Raw genomic sequence first — 20,010 nt, 5'->3', positions numbered from 1 at the left:
ATCATGAACCTTCTGCTTGCTTCTTTCACACAGAGAAGCTTCCAGAACCCTCCTGAATTAATTAGAATAGGAAAGATCTCTACACATCAGATCAATACTTTCTGCACTAAGAAATGCAATCTGGCAGAGGAAACTATGATCCTCCAGAAGTTGTTGGACTACAAAACCCATCATCCTCGACCATTTGTTATTTTGGCTGTTACTGCCGGGTCCAACGACACCTGGAGTCTTCAGGTTCCTCTGCCACTGATTTTATGGGAATGAAGGACAACAGGCAGAATTTTCAAAAGAGGATGAAATTCCTTCCTGAAAGTATGTGAAGGAGGAACAAAAACCAACAAAAACCTTCAGAAGACGATTTTCTTTATTTGTGTTTTTATTATTGTCTAGTAAATATAGTTATGACCACAAAACATGCAATACAGTATATGAAAAAAGCAGAAATGTCCTCAGTGCTAGTCGCGGGTCTCATGAAAAACACAGTAGTGGTAGGTGGGTCATAAAATTGGTTTGTTTAAGTATATGGAAAGAGTTTTAGGATGTTTATTTACTGTACATAAGTGGATCTGACTATAATAGATCAGAGACTCTCATGGCTTCCTGAGGCTGGAAGCCTGCTAGTGAAGCAGGGACATTGGATGAACAGGCACAGCATAGGATTTCACATGGGGTGGAGTGGAGGCCTGAAGCTCTGAAATGGGGAGGTTGCAGTGGAAGTAAGGACTGAAGGTACTCAGTGTAGCTCAAGACACTAAGGCTGAAGTCCTATGCACACTGAGAAGTTCATCCCGTTGAATTCAGTAGGATTTACTTCTAAGTCGACATGCCAAAGCACCTTTCTCAAGGCCTGTGTGTCTGCCTCCATGCTTTACAATCGCAGGTCGGGTGGGAGAACTGGTTCTACTCTCCTTGACTGTGGAAATCAGATATCTAGGGAGTGCAGTGCTCTAGCCTTTAGCAAAATTGCCCCTCTCACACGACAAATCCCTGAGTGGACAGGGCTTCATATCTACTTGCCAGGGAAGAACTTGGGCTGTTACAGAGAAACTTAAGGTGTTTATACTGGAGATGGAGTCCTGTCTCCAGCCAGTGACTTCTTCTTGGCACCTCCCAAGGTGTAGGGCAAGCTCCCAGGAAAATGCTTCTAGGCCACTCGTTGGATCACATTCTTATAGTCAGGGCCTGGTGGCTGCTTCTTCAGCTGCAGCATCCTAGAAAAGAGCCATTTTACCTGTGGGAAGGAGTGGGGTTGGGGATAAAGAGCACGGAAGAATCAAAATATGCAAGTTCTGTTTGTTATTAGTGACCAATCAGATGCCCCCGTTGGAAGCCTCAAAGCGGGACTTGAAGGTGCTATACTCACAAGTTGTTCTAGGAGGCATGCTGCCTTCAACAATGGAAGTAAAACATTGTCCTTGTGGGTATTAGTCGGTCTTAACCTTATCCATTAGTTTGTCTAACCCTCTTTTAAAGCTTTCCAAGCTGAATGGCCAACATTGCCTCTTGTGGGAGCAAATTCCATCGTTTAACTATGAAGAACTACGTCCTTTCAGCAATGTATAATAAAATCTTTCCTTGTCATCTTTTCCCCATCCTCCGATTCCTCAACTTGTCTTTCCAACCAACAAGACAAATCTTTTTCTTCATCCATTCTTCTGATTTTAATGGACTGTTTGACACAGTGTAAAGGTATATGCTAAGTCCTCCACAGAACCATTCACTAATTTACGATAAACAGTACAAATATTTCAGCCTTATCCTAGGACCGCCTCTTCTGGTATGCCACACCGAGGACCTTAAGGTCCACAAATAACAACACTTTGGAGGTGCCAAGTCGCAAGGTGGTTAGATTGGTCTCAACTAGGGCCAGGACCTTTTCAATATTGGCCCCGACTTGGTGGAACGCTCTGTCACAAGAGACCAGGGCCCTGCCATCTTTCCGCAGGGCCTGCAAGACAGAGCTCTTCCGCCTGGCCTTTGGTTTAGACTCAGTCTGACCCTTATGTTTCCCTCCCCTTATGGTTTTGATTTAAGGGCTACTACAAAAATGAGGCTGCATTTTAAATTGTATTTTAACTCATATTTTAACCTGTAATTTAATTAACTTTCCCCCCTCTATTATGTTTTATTGTAATTTTACTGGTGTTAGCCGCCCTGAGCCCGGTTCAGGCCAGGGAGGGCAGGGTATAAATTAAAAAAATATTATTTATCTTGGGAGTTCTGCCTGTCCAGTGCGTTTCCCTGCGCAGAAAGCACTGCTTTCCCTTTGCGCAATCTTCTGGGAAATATTTCACCTAAGGCAGAGTAGCAGAGTAGCAGCGGTTGCCTTCGTGTTTAAGAAGGAAAAGAGAGTCCAAACACTGTACTTCTATTCTACAGTGTTTATTTACAAGCAAAGCAGCAAACTCCATCAGAGTTAGAATACACCGTTGCTCTCTCCTCTCACTCTCAGAGAAAAGTAAAAACACACAGACAAAGGAATTGCGTGACTTCCCGCAGAAGTCCCTCCCAGGCACAGGGCATACCATAGGTTAACCCATTAACCATCAAACTCCACAATTTATTTATTATTATTTTGTCTCCCCCCCCACTCTGCAGTGTTTATGTAAGATGCAAGTGTCGATATGTAGTATCGCTTCTCCTCTACTCACTTTGAACAGTGTCACGGTGGCACTATAGCAAACACTGAGGATGAAGAGAAGGAAGAAAACAAAGATGGTCACCCACAAGTTGTCCAGTTCCTCCTTTTTCTCATCACTATAATCAACATCTGCTGACACAGTCGTCTCTGTGAGGGGAGAAAGAGACGTCATTTATAGTGTTCAACATAAAATATCCCATAACTTCAGCCATTCCTTCACCCATCACTCATATTTCTACGCTTTGCTATCAACCCATGCTGCAAGAATCTGAAGGCATCTGTTCCTAAATTTGCCTGTCATTGTAGTAATTGCAATTGCAGGTAGGGATGTAGGAAACCCACATGGTAGGAATTCTGTCACGGTGCAATTCCACTATGACAATTCCTTACTTAAAGCCAGGCTATGGGTTGCCATTTAAAAATTCACACTGCCCAGTGGATTCTATCTGCTACCATTTGTCCTGCCCTTAATGATATAAATGATAGAATTATGCTGAATCATGGGTTCTGTACTACTACTATTACTATTATTCCTCCTTTTTCTCCCAGTCTAACATAGACTACAAAATCCATTATACACACCTGCAAGATCATCTATGGCCTCTATAACAATTAATATTATCTAAATTTTGCAATAGTGGCTTGGTGTAGGATCTTTGGGAACCCTCTCTGTTCTCCCTGTTGTAATGTTTGTGCCTAGTCCTACAGAGTAACTTCACTCTGTTGGGAGAGCTCTCTCTCTCTCCTTCTCCCTTTTCCGGCACTCTGCCTAAAGGACCAGTTCATCCAATTCTTATCAGCTTGTTTCTGATGAACTTGTCGTGCAATGTGGTTTAGAAAGGCCACACAGTGAGCTTCATGGTTGAGGAGGGATTTGAATCTGGAGTTCTAAGCACCAAACCAAACGCTAACCAGTACGCTAAGCAGACCACCTGCTAACACTGAAGCAAGGAGTAACCAGGGAGTAGGCGTGGGAAGGAAGTTGGTATGTGTTCATTTCATATGTAGAGAGCTGAGGCCGCACCCTGGCAGCATAACTGGACTAATACCTGCTCCTGCTTAAATAAGGGGTCTCTTCTAATTCTGATGAGAGAGGTAGGACATTCTGGAATGTCTTCTGTTACTCTCTTCCTTTGTTTCACTGGATGGAAACACTTTTATCTAATACTGGGTTAACTAAACTGGAGTTAAGTTGCCAGTACCACAATTTTTGATCCACCATCTTCAAAAACTGTCAAGAAGTGCCAGTATGTCAAATATTTGTTGGCTCTGATGTTGGCTCTAGCCATTTATATGAATGTGCATATAAATTTGCAATTTTCTTTGCATGAGGGCTTGTGTTTGTATCTACAGTGGTACCTCGAATGTAATCCGTTCAGGAAGTCTGTTCGACTACCGAAAAATTCTAAAACCAAGACGTGGCTTTCGAATGGTGCAGGTGCCCCGAAACAATAGCCGACAACCACATCAGATGTTTGGCTTCCGAAAAATGTTCAAAAACCGGAACATTTACTTCTGCGTTTTCGGTGTTTGGAAGCCGATTTGTTCGTCAACTAAGCCATTCGAGAACCAATGTTCCACTGTACATTCATTGCTGTCCTTTGCTTGTGGCAGTGATTTCTTCCATCTATTCTATTGAACTCCTGCCTGCTCACTTCTCCATCCTTCCAGTGTTATCAGCAGGGAAATTCTTACACAAGCAGGAATGTCTGGGCTCAAGTGTGCTTGGACAGTTGATTTTCTTCCGTCATTGATTTTCAAGATCATCATCCAAAATGTCAGCTCATCATTTTTTGTGTTTGATTGGGTAGTTATGAGGGTATCTCTTTGGAGAACATATCCCCACTCTGCAACTTTGGGCACTGCCATGCACACCATGCAAACTCCTTCCCTAACATATCTCTCTCATATCCTCACCTGACAAAGTACAGTGGCACCTTGGTTGTCGGAGCTTTCTGCAGTCAATCGGGAGCCATGGAAGCCACGTCAGACGTTCAGCTTCCGAAAAATGTTCGCAAACTGGAACACTCATTTCCAGGTTTGCAGTGTTCGGGAGCCGATTTGTTCAGGAGCCAAGCTGTTCGACAACCAAGGTACCACTAATCTATTCATGTGGCCTGAATATTTTGAGAATCTTTCATGGCCCCTCATCCATCTGATCTGTGAACCCATCTATCCAGGCTTGGCTCAATTTGCTCGCCCATCTCAGTCATATTTAGAGTCAAACTAGGTTTATTATCACTATTACTGTTATTGTTATTATTATATTAATTTATTTATATCATGCCTTTTCCCCAGGCCTGGACTCAAGGCAGCTTGTGCAATTTAAAACAACATTGATAAAGCATTATGTTAGGTTAAATGTGTTATTTGAATTTGACATATTTCTGTTTTTAAGTAGTAGATAGCCACTTTGAGGGCCAAGTTTCGTTAAGGACCCTTGTGCAAAGGGAGGTAATTTTATATGCAGTCCTGATGAATGTAATCATTCCTTGTGGTTGTAATTTGCCATAAGCTTCTATAGATACCATGGTAGGAGTCTTTGAAGGAGGAAACCTCTTTCTGTGCCCCACAGTCGTCATCCCCCCACCCAATGCCCGACTTCCCATGGTATCACTTTTAGTTTGGCCCTCAGAAATTAACTGTTTTTCAGGCAATGCAGGTGTTGTGCATTCTCTGCTCTCTCACTGAAATACACAACAATCCAGACAATGTGAATTGATGGGAGGGTGGGTATATGTTTCAATGGTGAGTGTGCATGTCTGTTGCACCAGACGATGGCTGACTATTTTCTGGCCCTATGCCTACTTTGCTGCTGCTCTCCATTGAGCTAACTTCCCACAGGATGCTTTGCCTACACCTGTGCTTCCACCTCCATCCAGATAAGCTCTGTACCTGCTGTTGGACTGAGGTTCTAGCTCTGAGGTAGAGAGTGTACTTTGCATCAGTTGCACTCAATACTAGTCCTTCTCAGAGCAGACCTGTTTTAATTAATGGCCCTAAGTTAGTCATATTCATTAATCCCAATGGGTCTGCTCTGAGCATGTGAACAGGCGCATCCTTGATGAAGGATCTTGTCTAAGCAAGTCCAACAGTGGCCGGTCTGGTGCCACATGAAGACCTTCGCCCTCCACCTTCAGCTTATCTAAACGGCCTCGGTCCAGTATACCTGAAGGAGCGTCTCCACCCCCATCATTCTGCCCGGACGCTGAGGTCCAGCGCCGAGGGCCTTCTGGCGGTTCCCTCATTGCGAGAAGCAAAGCTACAGGGAACCAGGCAGAGGGCCTTCTCGGTAGTGGCGCCCACCCTGTGGAACGCCCTTCCAGCAGATGTCAAAGCGATAAACAACTACCTGACATTCAGAAGACATCTTAAGGCAGCCCTGTTCAGGGAAGTTTTTAACGTGTGATTTTACTGTATTTTTGGTTTTTATGGAAGCCGCCCAGAGTGGCTGGGAAGGCCCAGCCAGATGGGCGGGATATAAATAATAAATTATTATTATTATTATTATTATTCAGCAATTGGCATTCAGAGGCACAGTGCCTCTGAAAAGAGGATTTCAAATAGTGATCACAGCCAACAACTGCAATGAGATCTATGCCTTTGTCTCAGCGTCTCTTAACTCCTTCTATAAGAAGATTTAAGGGGAGCTCGAAGAGCTTGTCAGAGTGACAAGCATTAGGCTGAGAAGGAGGGCAAATGAGGCTCAATAAAAGTCAGCTTCCCACATCTTGTAAGATATTTCCTGATTTGGGGAAGATGGAGAAAGGGAAGGGCAATGCGAAATAATTTCTCACTGATCTTCTAATATGGGCAGATCTCTCCATATTATGTGTATATTTTCATATCAAGAAGGCAAAATTAGCAGACGAGGCTTTGGCTATATTTTTGGGTGAATGTTTCAGATTTAAAATTATCATTACTATTGGTATATGTTTAAAAATGCATTTAGCTCTTGTTTCTCTACAATCATGTCCGCCATTCCCCAGCCTTTTCATTTTCACTCCCTTGTTTTATATATATGGGTTCATGTTTTCCCCACGCATGCCGCAATGTATCTAAATCTGTCGCCTCTGTATGAGCTACTTGAGCCTTGTTAGCATCTTGCGCCTGCTTTATTTTCTGCTCCCCTTGCTCTGTTGCTGCTTCTTCTTTGCTTGTTTATACTGTCCTTCACAGCCTCTTTTCCTGCTGTATATTATATATCAGCTTCTAATACACAGAACACTGAGTTATAATACTGTTTCTGGGCCTGCAGTGAACACTGCAGCCTCTGCCATGATTGGATGGTTTGAACAATAATTCCAATCAGGAACTGATGGGGCAGTTGAGGCCGGGGTATGATGGTGGTGATAGGGTTGAGGGGGATCTGTAACAGAATCTTTGTGGGAGAGGCGGGTACATAAATATTCCTCTTTAATGTTACAACAGCCTCTTTGTTATTTTCAGCACCAGACGTTAAAAGGAGAGCAGCTTCCTGTGTGTGGACAAGTGTAGATGGAAGTCAGGGTGGAGCAAATGACAGGATGCTGGACTTGAGTCCGGTAGAGTGTGACCCAGATTCAAATCACCACTTAACTAGATGAAGCTCACTGAGTGTCTTTGGACCAAATCATTCTCACTTCTGGGACATAGCAAGGGCCTGTTGTGAGCAGTAAAACTACACATATACTGACCTTTGCAACCTCCCTGCTCCTCATGGCATAGCTCTGATAATGGCGAATACATTTTGCTTCCAATATCATGAAGACCCCCCTTAATCCATTCTCTCCTTGCATTCCAAAACCCACCCCACCCCACCCCAGTCATCGATTCCCCTGCAAATGACCACAACATGGGATATATCTGAGTTGGTTCTCTTTTTATTCATGGAAATTATTTACACAGGGTTTATCTAACAATGCTAGAGAAAAAATCTGGGAGAGACTGAAGTGGTTGCAATGCCGTAGGAGGGATGGTCATCGTTTTTTACCCTGGGTTTTCTCCACGGTCCTCTGGGTGAACTTCATGGGGAGGGCTTCGTGGATAACCATGCAGGTGTGTGAAACTCCGTTGTTCCAGTCAGCGAATGGGATTTTCATGTGGCTGTATAGAAAGTAGGAGTCGTTCTTGTTGTCCTTTATGACTGGCGTGTTGACATGATGGTCTTCAGGCATGGCATTGTGATTCCTCAGCCACTGGATAGAAACTTCTTTTGGGGTGAATCCTGTGACCAGGCAGGTGAGGGTCAGCATTGCTGGCTGAGCGTTGATTTCCTCGTGGTGAGGGGGGTAGAGGAACACTCCGGGAGGGGTTCTCGTGCCTTTTTGAGAGGAGGGGGCGAAATGTGTGAGAGAAACGGAGGAAGCAACAATTATTAACATTAAGCCAAATTAGTGAATGCAATGTTGAGAATGAGGGTCTTGTAGGGAAAGACTGTGATTTTGTTGTCTTGAACATAGGTACTCCAGACAGGGTCATTGCAGACTGTCCACACACACTTCATAGCAGCAGCATGTTCCCAATAATTACCCTAACTGGCCAATTATATTATCTGAACTACATGAGATAGCAGTGATTTAAGATTTCAACAGCCCTGCTTCCCAATATATATACGGATATCATGCAGCACACAGAATCCCAGCCTTTACTGAGAAGTTATTGGAATGCTCAAGTTCCTGCATGGCCGGGGGGTCGAAAGGCAAGCATAGTTTAAAATCTTGCAATGCTCATGCAGCAACCTCTGCACAGCAGATACCCAGGTAGCTCCACAATGTGTGAACCGGGCCATCAGGGAAAGGGCATGAAGAACTGCTTTCAACAGAACCGGCTCAATCTTTCATTTAGGTTCAATCAATGCTGGGGAAACAATATCAATAGAGTGGAGATGGCAATAGTCTTATGGGAATGAAAATTGTTATGTGAGAGTCACTGACCCCTGTGGGGGATGCACCCTTCCCTCCCCTTGGTCCAAGAGTTGCCTTCTAATAATAAAAAAAAATGCATTGCAGGTCTTTCAAGTACCATAAAAACCTGTGAGCAAAGGGGAATGGTTTTCCAGACCTCCTTTGCCACTGCAAAGTGTGTTTCCAGTGTGAATTGCAGATGAGCCAAGCGGTGTGTGTTTTCAAGCACTATAAAAACCTGTGAGCAGAGACAAGTGTAGAATGATTGTGCAAACCTGCACAATACCCCCACCAGACTGTGTGAAATTGCAAAGTGTGTCCGCAGTGTAAATTGCAGATGACCCAAGTGGTGCTGTGTGTTTAAGTATTCTCTTTCCTGCTGGAACACAAGGACACCAGCCCCATGATGGGAGACCAACTCTGTTTCCCCCCTTACCTGTTGTCTTGGCAATGGTCTTAGTGATGGGAGCAGCCAAGCCGGGATATTCCACGTTGCAGGTGAATTTCTCACCCTGCAGCCATGTTGTGACAGGGAGGGAGCTGGTAGCAGTGAACCTTCCATTACGTTCTTCTTTCACTTCCAGTAGTTCTGGGCTCACGGGTCCAGAATCCGCTCGTGACCAGGTGACTTTCAGCCCATCTGCGTTTTCCAGATTCTCCACCACACAAGTGAGCTTGGGGTCATTGTTTACGTACAGGTCTTGTGGCGTTGGGGGTATGATGTGCACATTAATGCCGCTGGAAGGGCATTCAGCATTATCTGGAGACGCAAACTTCATGTTAGTTCTCTAACCAACCCCCACTTCTCTGCTGATTCAGCGGCTTGCCTGCACCTCTCAACAAGCACCCTCCTTGCGGCAGTGTAGAAATGGAAAACAACAACACTATCAGTAAGGTCAATTAATGGGCCTTAATTGAAAGCAGCTATATATACACAAATTAGGGAGGAGGCTGTTTTGAAATTATTATCACATGCATGAGAGGATTCTCAACAATCTGGAAGCAGTTGTCCTCCTCCCCTTTGCATTCCAGTCCATGCCCACCAAAACAGAGGGAAACACAAGTGCCAGCTCAGTCAACCTTTCCTACCTTCACATATCTTCGCTTTGCTTTTCACTTTGGTTTGGGTTTCTTCGTGGAACACCTGGCAGTAGTAGGTATTCCCAGCCTGCCAGTCTTCTTGGCTGACGTTGACTGTGCTTGTGGTGCTGAAGGTGTACCCGTGGGCATCTTTCCTGGGCTGCTCAGTGAATGAAGCCAGGAGCCCAGCTTGCCCACCCACCAGCCATTCCACTGTCAGCATTTTGGGGTAAAAGCTAGAGATCACACACATCAGCTCAATGGTGGCATCACTGGATCTGGGTTTGCAGGAGGAATGGAGCAGGCGGACTTCTGGGGCCACTGGAGGTAGTGCAATAGAGCCTGGAAGGGTATAATTCATGAGAGGTAGGGATGGGTGAAATTGTCAGTTTCAGTTTCCTCTTAGTTTCTTATTCTCCCAGTTCTCCCCATCAGTTTGCAACTATTTTAAAAAACAAGGTCTTACTCGTGTGCATTTTAATCCAAATTTCTCCTAACATACAAACCTTTGTATGCAATTTTGCATAACATAAACATTTTTGCTAAGCAGTGCTCTCAATATGATGGATTTTTACGTTATTCATATCATATATTGGTTTGGGGGCACAATCCCCCCTGGTTGATGCATTTTTGTACATACTACTTGGCTGGAGAACTGCTTTGCAAAATCCAGACAGGTTTGATAGGACGCCACTTGTCTACCACTCAGCGTAAGCCTTGAGACCCAAATGGAGGAATCCGCTTAGTTAGAAGACTGGAGGGTAAGTGGCCACTAGTTCGTCTGCCATTGACATCTTTTGGTTCTCCTATTACTATTCTTCCCTCCTTTTGATATCATGATCCCAGTGTTTTGAACACTCACTCAGAAATGCACTGTTTTCCTACTTTGTATCCCTATTCAAAGTTTGCCTCCCCCCTGTAGCTATCATGCTTTGCCTTGCCTGCTTCAGCACAAAGGATAGCACAGGGTGATCAATCCTAGCCATTCCTTCCATCATTACAAGCGACTGGGCCTCAGGAATATCCACCCCCACCCCCATTTCTTAATTCACTCCACTGCTTCTGCAGCTTGACAACTCATATAAGATATTAAAGGTGGGGGTCATGAATGCCCACGGCAGCAAACACTGTGTGTACACTCCTAATATTTGTAACTTTGTTCCCAGAATAAAGCAGCAAAAACAGAATTTAAAAATAAATAGCCACGAATCATTGTAAATTCAACAATCAAACCTTGAAATGTATTCAAAAAACTTGCCTCTGGGTGTTTCTCCAACTTGCCCCTGACTTCTGAACCTCCTTTTCCTTACCCCACGTCTGGTACTGAATGAGCAATTCCAAGCTTTCTCTCTCTGTCCCCCAACCCCCACATTTCAGTTGTAAGCCATGTTGGGCAGAGACCATTTCTTGCGCTGCCTGCTTAATGTGCCTTGGTACCAGACAATAAAGTAAAGGTAAAGGGACCCCTGACCACCAGGTCCAGTCGTGACCGACTCTGGGGTTGCGGCACTCATCTCGCTTTACTGGCAGAGGGAGCCGGCGTACAGCTTCCGGGTCATGTGGCCAGCATGACTAAGCCGCTTCTAGCGAACCAGAGCAGCACACGGAAATGCCGTTTACCTTCCCGCTGGAGTGGTACCTATTTATCTACTTGCACTTTGAGGTGCTTTCGAACTGCTAGGTTGGCAGGAGCTGGGACCGAGCAACGGGAGCTCACCCCATTGCGGGGATTTGAACCACCGACCTTCTGATCGGCAAGTCCTAGGCTCTGTGGTTTAACCCACAGCGCCACCCATGTCCCTTACCAGACAATAGCGCTACCCAAAAATATTGCATCTATTCCCCAACTCTCTCCACCAAAGTATTTCGCTTTCCTTTCTTTCACCATATTGAGTGTCCATTTGAGGGTCAAAAAGAAAGCAGATAACGATGGCGCAGCCAGACTCACGCTCAATCTCCTTGGTGATTTCAGAGCTGGTAGCTGCATGGGTGACTTTGCATTCAAGCTTCTCCGATTCCCAGGTGCTGGTTGGGATGGTGAGCTGGCTGGTGAGAGTGTAGAGGCCCCTGGATGAATCCAATAGTGCAGGGAAGGTTCGGATGCCGCTGGAGATGGCTCCTGAATTCCATTGCACTGTGACTGGTTCAGGAAAGTAGCCAGAGACCAGACAACCTATGGAGACCAGGGAGGCGGTAGAGGAGTCTTGGCTATAGGGAGGCAATGGGAAGACCGTCGGGGCTGTGGCACTTGCTGCAATGAAAGAGAAAGACATGTTGAGTATACGCTGTCCAGCCATGTGGATGCTTGTGTGTTCCTGTAATACAGGGGGTTGGAATAGATGCCCCTTGGGTGTCCCTTCCAATTCTACTTTTCTATGATTCCATCAGCTGAGTGTGGGTTACTGGATCTCATCGTTTCATTTGAGGTAGAGCATTGTCCTGAAAGATTCTCGGGCGTGCCCAAGTTCATGGAGAGTTCTGCCGTTGTCAACCATTTCCAGTCCTGGCTGGATTTAAGAATGCTGCAGGATTGATCTCTGCTATTTGTTAGAGGAAGGGACAAGGAGATATATGTTGTGCTGATGTATCACTTTCAAGCTGATTTTCTCAGCTATAAATGTTCTTTTAAAATAAGCTTAGGATTCTGAATTCTTTGCAGAATACACGCAGCCCTGTTTTAACACCCACTGACAGACCGTTTCTCTCTGAGTTTTCCTAATACTTGACTTATGCCATTCAGCTGCAATTGCGCTGTTATTCAGTGAATAATTAATTTCAACTTTTTGGCCTTAAGTTTGTCAGTTATCTAAACATGCAGGAGACATTTGCATTTTGCATTCTACATTGATTAAAAGAGAGAGAGAGAGCTGTGAGCTATTCTTACAGCCATGAGAAGGCAACACCCATTCATGGCCAAGGGGAAGGAATGTGGGAACGTGTGTGTGGTTTGGTAAAAGCAATCAGAAGAAAGGGTGTAGTTTTGGCCTTGCTGTCCCTGCATCTGGCCTATGCCTAAAGGAAACTGGAAGTTGGCAGGAAAAGGTGGGAAGCCATGGTAGCCTGAGTGCCACATTCTGCTGCAACCAACTTTCTTGGGCTTCGTGCCACTGACAGGCAGATCCAAAGGCAAAAGCAACACAGGTGAGCAGAGCAACAGATGCAGTTCTTACCTTGGTACATTCTACCTGTAGAAAAGTCAGAGGATTTAAATGCACACATCTCCCCATTTCCCCATCCAAGTAGGCAAAAGCCATGATCACAATTCATATTCCAACCAGGCTAAAAAACATTCAAGAAATGGTATAGGGTAGGTCTGGGGACAGTTGTAAAAGGCAGACAGAGGGGCTTGGAGGGGCACATTTGTCACCTGAGCATGAAGCTCCCCACCTTCCCCCTGTTCACTAGTTTAAAAGAGTGCTATTTAAAGATAATGCAGGGTTTTTGTTGTCTTTAAATGAAGGAGCTTATGCTATGTTTTACCACTCAGACATACGTTCACCACCCCTGTGAGCACAAGGTCTCCCTGTCCACTAGGAGGTGTGGAGCCTTAGGCCAAGATGGCTGTTGGACTTCTGCTTGGTGAGAAAAACTTCAGCAGCTTGCAGATTTCCTGCCACAGTGGGAAAAGCATTAACTGTGGAGCTACCCCCTTTTTTTTTTTTGCCTTGGTGTTACTCTTGAACCAAGGAAACAATCACTTCTCTTTGGTGGCTGACTTGCCACCCACCTGAGACCAATTCGTTAGATTTAAGCTCCTTTCATCTAACCGAAACCAGTGGGATGAAGAAATCAAGATTTGAATTCTGGCTCAAGATCTATAGCTGCAGTCCTGAATGCACTTGCCTTGGAACACAGTCACACCCACACCATCCACTTAAAGTGATCTTACATCACCTTAAAAGTCATGGCTTCCCCCAAAGAATGCTGGGAAGTGTAGCTCTCTGAGCGGTCACCTAATGGCTCCCAGCACCCTTAACAAACTGCAGTGCCCAGGCTTCTTTAGGGGAAGCCATGAAACAGTGGGGCAAGAGTGGTTTAAAAGTATGGTGTGAATGTGTCATAGCTTCCTTGAACATTGATAGACTTATATCTTGAGTCAGCGCATGTTTCTCACTCTCTCGGGTGGTGTTTTTTTGCTAGCATTGCCCACACCTCAAAAATCCAGGCCTCCTTTTAGTTGTGCGAGTTCTCTCACTTCCTCTTTGTTGAGCACCAGCCGTAGGTTGCAGGTGTCCTTCTTAGTGCCCCCTCAAATACAAATTTGACTGAAACTGAGTAAGGGGAGAATCAAATAGCAGTGGTCAACAGAAGAAGAAAAAATGGAAAGGCATGCAAACTGTGATTAGAGAATATTTGAACGTCATTAGCCTGCAGTAATAATATGAAGGTGAAGCCAAATCAGTTTGTACAGCCAATTGCAACTTGTTTGGATTTCTAAGTGTGTAAGATTATCTATTCTACGGGGTATCAGCAGCTGGTGGTTTACGGGGCCAACCTACTCCACAAATGACAAAACATTGACCTGATAATTTCCTCCTACTGGATAAAGTGGATGTTCAACTATTCAGCTTATGAGTAATAAAAAAAAAATTCTCCCAGTAGCATATGTTATAAAATAGACAAAATTAAAACCAACCATGCAACAACTCAGTAAAATGATTAAATCAAGAAGAGACGAATCCACAACAGATAAAATCCAGCCATAGAATTCCATAGTCTTTGGGGCCATGCCGCACCCTGTAGTTGCCACAACATAAGCATTTTTTTAAGGTCCTCAAATGGGACTTGCCTCTTGGGTTCTCCTCATACAGCCCTGCTAATGTTCCCTGATCTTAGTCCATAGCTAGGGATGCCAGCTGACCAGGGTGAAATAGTCTGTCCAGCTCCTCTTCCTTTAACAGTATGGTAGCCTGAAGAAACCAGGAGATTTTATGCCATGGTGGCCAGCATTATTATGACCAGTAGAGATCTAGAGAATCTCTGGATACCTCCCCACTTGAGCTGGACCACTGCTATGCTCTGCTGAATTTTGTAAGAAGAAGAGGCTGAGGCCCCAAGTCTGCCTGAAAAAAGACAAGAGCCTCCCCCCTTAACCTCATGTATGTGTGGACAGACTGACAAGTCTAAAGGTTAGGGATTTACTTTGAGTCAGCCTCTGACTGTTGCACTCAGAGTAATTTTGCCCTGATGGAGACCTAAAGCCGCAAGTGATTTTGTATTACTTCCTATGGTTGCTGTCACATATTTGGGGCATTTTATATTAATCACCGCAGCTTGACACTCTCTCTCTCTCTCTCTCTCTCTCTCTCTCTCTCTCTCTCTCTCTCTCTCACACACACACACACACATTCAACAAAGGAAGGTTTTTCCTCTTGCTCTTTTCCAATGCCAGGAATAGTTTCCCTTGCTAAATAAGTGCACCTCAGACTGCTGTTAAAGGCATAGGAGCACATAGAGGAAAAATGAGGTGGCAACCCTATATCCCAGCCTTTCTGGTGTGGTTCCTTTCCCCGGCCAAGTCCCTTGAGCCTTTAATGTATCCCCAACAGGCAGAAGTTCAGCAGGTGCAGGAGTGGAAAGGGAGTGGTGGGGACAGCTTCACTGCTTGATTTTCTGCCTGCTAGACTACTGTTAAAAGCATGGAAGCTCTGCAAGAAAAAAGCAGCCAGTCTGCCCCACTGTGTTACCTGCAAGTGCACTCTGCTAACCTAATCTGATAAAAGCTCAACTCCCACCACTACCTCCTTCCCCAATATGGGGAAGAATCAGAATAGTCAATAGTTGTTTTTTCTTGCTTTCTACCAAGCCATCGGCAATAGCTTGATACAGAATGCTTATTTCCACATTCCTGACAATTTCTGCACCGAGCTGGCAAAGGTGAGGCTGTCCCTCCTGGTCCATATAGAACCCTAGACAGAATATGGTGGCTAGGGCTACCAACTCTCTAACCTATCCAGTCCATTCCAGCTTCCTGAAATCCATTTGCTCTAAAATCCGCCACACTTCCAAAGCTAGCAACAAGTCCCCCAAAACTTGGCTGCATCTGCTTCCCACTTAGTAACCCCGGAATCTTCATTTGAAAAATCCTGGTGTTTGTTACACATATATTTTTCCTTCCTCAGCCAGAGCTAAGAACGAAACCTGGGGGTCCTAGCTCTTGCTGACTCCAGCTTGCAACCACTAGACACCACTCCTAATGCTGAGACTCCATGCTTGTTTTAAGCCATTGTGCTCCCTTCCCATCTCCCAGGAGTATGCGGTTCCCCAGAGCTGCATTTCTCAGGTACACCAGATCCCACTTTCCTCCTTCTCTGAACCACTCAATTACACTACCTTCCTGTGGCTGGGTGCGGAACCCAGAAAGTTGTCTTTCAGTGGGTCTCCTGAAACTCTTCCTGAAAATTGCAATGCATTCCCATGCTAGCAGTTTTGCCAAGCCTCCTGTCCTAACCAGCTCAACCCACTCAGCAATAGCTGCCCACTGCAGAGAGAAGCCAGGGCTCCTGCCTGCTTCAGCCCTTGCAACCCAGCAAAGCTTAGAGATCGTTTTGCTCCAAAGAATACTTTCTGAGCAGGGAGCAGAATTTCGTCTCCTAAAAGCTGCTTGCTTCCTAACCCTCCTGTTCCTTTGCTGTGCTTGCTGCTTCAGGCCTCTAATATGAACCCCCAAAGCTGCGCACCATACATAGCTCCAGTATCAGGCATTGGACAGGCATTCAGGTAGCCCCGTGGCTCCCCACTCCAGCTTCCTTAACTTTGCAGTCTGATGGCTTCCCTGCAGCCAGATGCTCAACTGGGAGGCAAGCAGGTTCCCAGCTGAGCATCTTCTTTGGAGCAGGTTTAGACAGCCTCCTTGATACAATACAGCTTCTTGCTGCTCCAGTAGGAATTGGGGGATCTCCAGCCTGAACTTCAGGTCTGGGACGGATCTTTCCGCATAATCTCTCTTTTTTCGCCCAGCCCCCATGAAGCCTGCTGATCATCTGGATAGTCTGGAATCTCCCAATTAAGCATCGGGCTTGGACCAGACTTTTACAGCATTTCTAGCTACCTAGCAGCTTCCTTAAAGCTTGCTACATCTTAGGGCTCAGGAACCTGTCATTCTAAGCTGCTAGCACTCATCCTGTCCCCCCTACCCTGGCTGCTCCCTGTGAGCTTCCTTGAGGCTCAGGAAGGTTATGAGTCATTAACATGGGGCTTGACATGGGCTTTAAGTTAATTCTTTGCTTCATAACACCTTATCTGAAATGTGCTGTGGATCTGGGAGGCCAAGAGCCTCAAATTGGAGCATCAGACTTGGAGCAAGCTCACAAGTAGCTCCTCTTCCCCTTGGCAGGCTGCTCATTGTGGGAGGGAGGTGTCAGAAATCTCCCAGTGAAGTATCTGCCTGGGTAGACCTTCAGCCACCTTCCTTGCCAGAGGATGCCTAAGGTTCTTCTGGTGGTCAGGAAGCTCCCAGAGGGTGTTAGGTTAGAGCAAGCAGCCCTGTTGTATCCTACCATCTTCCTTGAAGTCTGCTGATTGTCTGATAGTATCTCCCAGCATCAGGTTTGGGGTTTTCTACCATTCAGGCAGCCTCCCTCCTGGCTGCCCCACACCAGCATTTGTGAATAATAAGCTAGGTGCTCAGACATCTCCAAACTGTACATCAGGCTTGGGGAAGCATCTGGGCAGCCCCTTGGCTGTTCTCCATCAGCTTCTGTGACTCAGCTAGCACTCAGGTGGTCAAGAATGTCCCAGCTGAGCATTGGGCTTGGGGCAAGCATCTGGGCAGCCTGCCTACACCAGCATTTGTGCTGCTCCCCACCAGCTTTTCTGGGTCTTAGCATGCAGCTAGGAGGTCAGAAATCTCTCAGCCGAGCATTAGGCTCACAGCAGAGGCAGCCTCCCTGGCTGCTCTCCAGGACCCAGAATCCTCACACTGTGGGCTGGCTTCAGCTTTGCTACTTGCTCCAGGGTTAGCTTCCTTGAATCCTGGTTCTGAACTAGGTATGGAACAATGTCCCCGCTGAGCGTTAGGTGAGAAAGAGCTCACATTCCCCTCCAGGGTTCACGGAGTGCACTGCTTGTCCAGCTGAGCAAGCTTGTTTTAGCTTAGTATTCAGCTGGGGGCCAAGGATCTCCTAGCTGAGGATCAGGCATGGGGCAGGCTTTCAGATAGGCTTATGGGAAGCTGGTGGGAAGTGAACTAACTCTCCTGCTTTGGCAGCAGCTGTCTACCAAAGGAGCCTTAAGTTTGGAGCAAGCTTTCAAGTACTGCCTTCCCCTGCTTGAATCCTGCTGCTGATCTGTGAGGTCAAAAATTTCACAGCTCAGCATCTGGCTGTGTCAGTCCCCCCACTGCCACCTTATCAGTTTCCTTGAAGACCAACCTTCATCTAGAAAGTCAAGGAACTGCTAGCTGGCCATCACATCTGAGCAAGCTTTTAGGTTGTCCTCTTGTTCCCCAGCTACTTTCTTGAAGTCCAACACTCCTCTGGGAGCCCAGAAGTTCCCAGTTCAGCATCAGGCTTTAGCCAGACTGCTGAGTCTCTTGCCCTCCTCCAGCTTCCTAGCATAATCCATAGCTTGGAGGCAAGAAGCAGCTTGGCAGGTAGCCCTTCTGGGACACAGCTGTGTAACAAGCTTGGGAGGAGTTAGCAAGGAGCCCTGGGGCTTTTCTCACTTACCTTCTTTAGGCCTCTCTCTTGGCTGAGTGGTGGGAAGCTTTCAAGCTGAACATGATGCATGGTGAAGGTTCATGTGCCTATGTTCCTCCCTCTCAGCTGTTGTTCTGGCCTGGGATCAGAACATAGGAAGCTCAATATTGCCTACACTAACTGGCAGCAGTGGCTCTCCAAGGTTGCAGGTGGGCTTCTCCCCCAGCCCAGAAGGTCCCCAGGAATTGATCCTGGGACCTTCCTCTTGCAGAGCAGATGTTCTTCAGCTTTTCCCATTTGGCTCTGATAGCAGAAGTTGAAGTGGAGCTTCTGGAAGGTTGACCAGTTGCTCTTTATCCTTGAAGTTCTCAGCTCCAAGAGTCAACTGAATGCTGGACTATAGGGAAGCTGGTGGAATACAGCAAGGCTACCTTGCAGCCTTCTCCAAGCCTCACATGCAGCAGCTCCAAGCCCCATCTACTCCCCCAGCCTCCCTTACATAAAGATGCTCAGTTGGAAGATGGTAGCAAGGGAGACTTACATCAACTAGGAAGCCCAAGAATCATCACAAGTCCCTTGACTAAAGGATAAAAATGCTTTTCCATTTCTCAGGCATTGTATCCTTCACTTCCTTCCCGGAATGTATAGGACATTCCACCGAGTCCCTTTTCCTTTGGGGTATCTATGTTCCTATCTTCTCAAGAGCCATAACATTAAGAACAAACCCTCTTTTACTTACCGATCCCAAGGCTGGAGTTGATTGAAGTAACCAGACCTCTGCTGCACAACCCACCGTCTGTTTCTGTTTGGGGCTATTTTCTGTTGCAATGAGGCCTTCGGAGTTTTCCCCTAACCATGCTCTTATGAAGTGCCTTAAAAAAGAACATTGCACGTTAGTTACGTCCTGAGAGTTGGCGGAAGGTGTGAAAAAACATCATGAGTTTTAAGTTCAAGGGATATAATTGGGGGCAGCCAGAACTTCCCCCTTTTTTCTGACCTTCTCATAACCACAAAATTCCATTTCTGAGAAAAACAGGGCTAGATGAAATACAGAATTGTGGTGAATCTGGCCTTCCAAAACTCAAAACATGTGCTTATACTCACCTACTTCCCTCCTAATTAATTAGTTAATTCAACTTAACAGCCCTTGTTTGTTTTGTCCATGGTGATGTATAAAATCAAAATTATATAAAGACATTAAGCACTACAGAGTTAAATAAACTGAGGCTGCAATCCTATATGGACTTTGCAGGGGCTTCAGTCTATGGTTATTCACTTTGTTCACCACAATCACCACTGGCTTCACAGTCCCATTGAATTCAGTGGGGATAACTTCTGAGTAGACATATAAAAGCTTGCACTGTCAATCCCAGTGAACTTTCGTGATGACATTGTTGTTGGTGAAGCTTACTACCAAGTGTAACAATGGCACTGTCAAAGAGGCTCATTCAGGCTTGAGTGCCAAACTAGGCCTTCACCTCATATATTGCTATTAACCATTATCATATCACATTTCATTCCTGCAAATGGTTTTGGATTCCTACTTCATGCAGCTGTGGGATAGATTAAATTGTGAGGCCAATGTGGGCACTATCTGGTGCAGTCTACTTGCTTGTGCAATGGAAGTGCATTTGTGCAATGGGACCTGCACTTTCTCTTCTTTGCCCCTCCAACAACCCCCATGCCTCCTCAAATTCGCTCTAGAGCAGTGGTTTCTCAAACTTCTTCTCTGGGCCACACTTTCAGAATAAAAATTGGCTCATGC

General features: G+C 45.7%; 1 long non-coding RNA gene and 2 gene segments (V, D, J or C); all 3 read right to left on the bottom strand.

Annotated features, from left to right (window-relative positions):
• Positions 1 to 401: 401 nt before the first annotated feature.
• LOC307201897 (Ig gamma-3 chain C region-like) lies at positions 402 to 7,477 on the bottom strand. The segment is given in 3 exons: positions 7,318 to 7,477; positions 2,652 to 2,788; positions 402 to 1,231 (listed from the first exon to the last, which is right to left on the bottom strand).
• A 10-nt stretch (positions 7,478 to 7,487) lies between these two features.
• LOC307201891 (Ig gamma-2C chain C region-like) lies at positions 7,488 to 11,894 on the bottom strand. The segment is given in 4 exons: positions 11,555 to 11,894; positions 9,616 to 9,948; positions 8,963 to 9,286; positions 7,488 to 7,943 (listed from the first exon to the last, which is right to left on the bottom strand).
• Positions 11,895 to 13,256: 1,362 nt separating this feature from the next.
• Positions 13,257 to 20,010, bottom strand: part of LOC307201900 — a 50,681-nt gene continuing 43,927 nt past the window's right edge. The window contains exon 3 of the long non-coding RNA XR_013832778.1: positions 13,257 to 13,270. This is a non-coding gene — a long non-coding RNA (uncharacterized lncRNA). The remainder of the gene's footprint in view (positions 13,271 to 20,010) is intronic.

The sequence above is a fragment of the Podarcis cretensis genome, assembly GCF_951804945.1.
Source record: "Podarcis cretensis genome assembly, chromosome: 13".
Classification (NCBI taxonomy): Eukaryota; Metazoa; Chordata; class Lepidosauria; order Squamata; family Lacertidae; genus Podarcis; species Podarcis cretensis.
The sequence above is the reverse complement of the archived record's forward strand: the minus strand, read 5'-3'. Positions and strand labels throughout refer to the sequence as shown.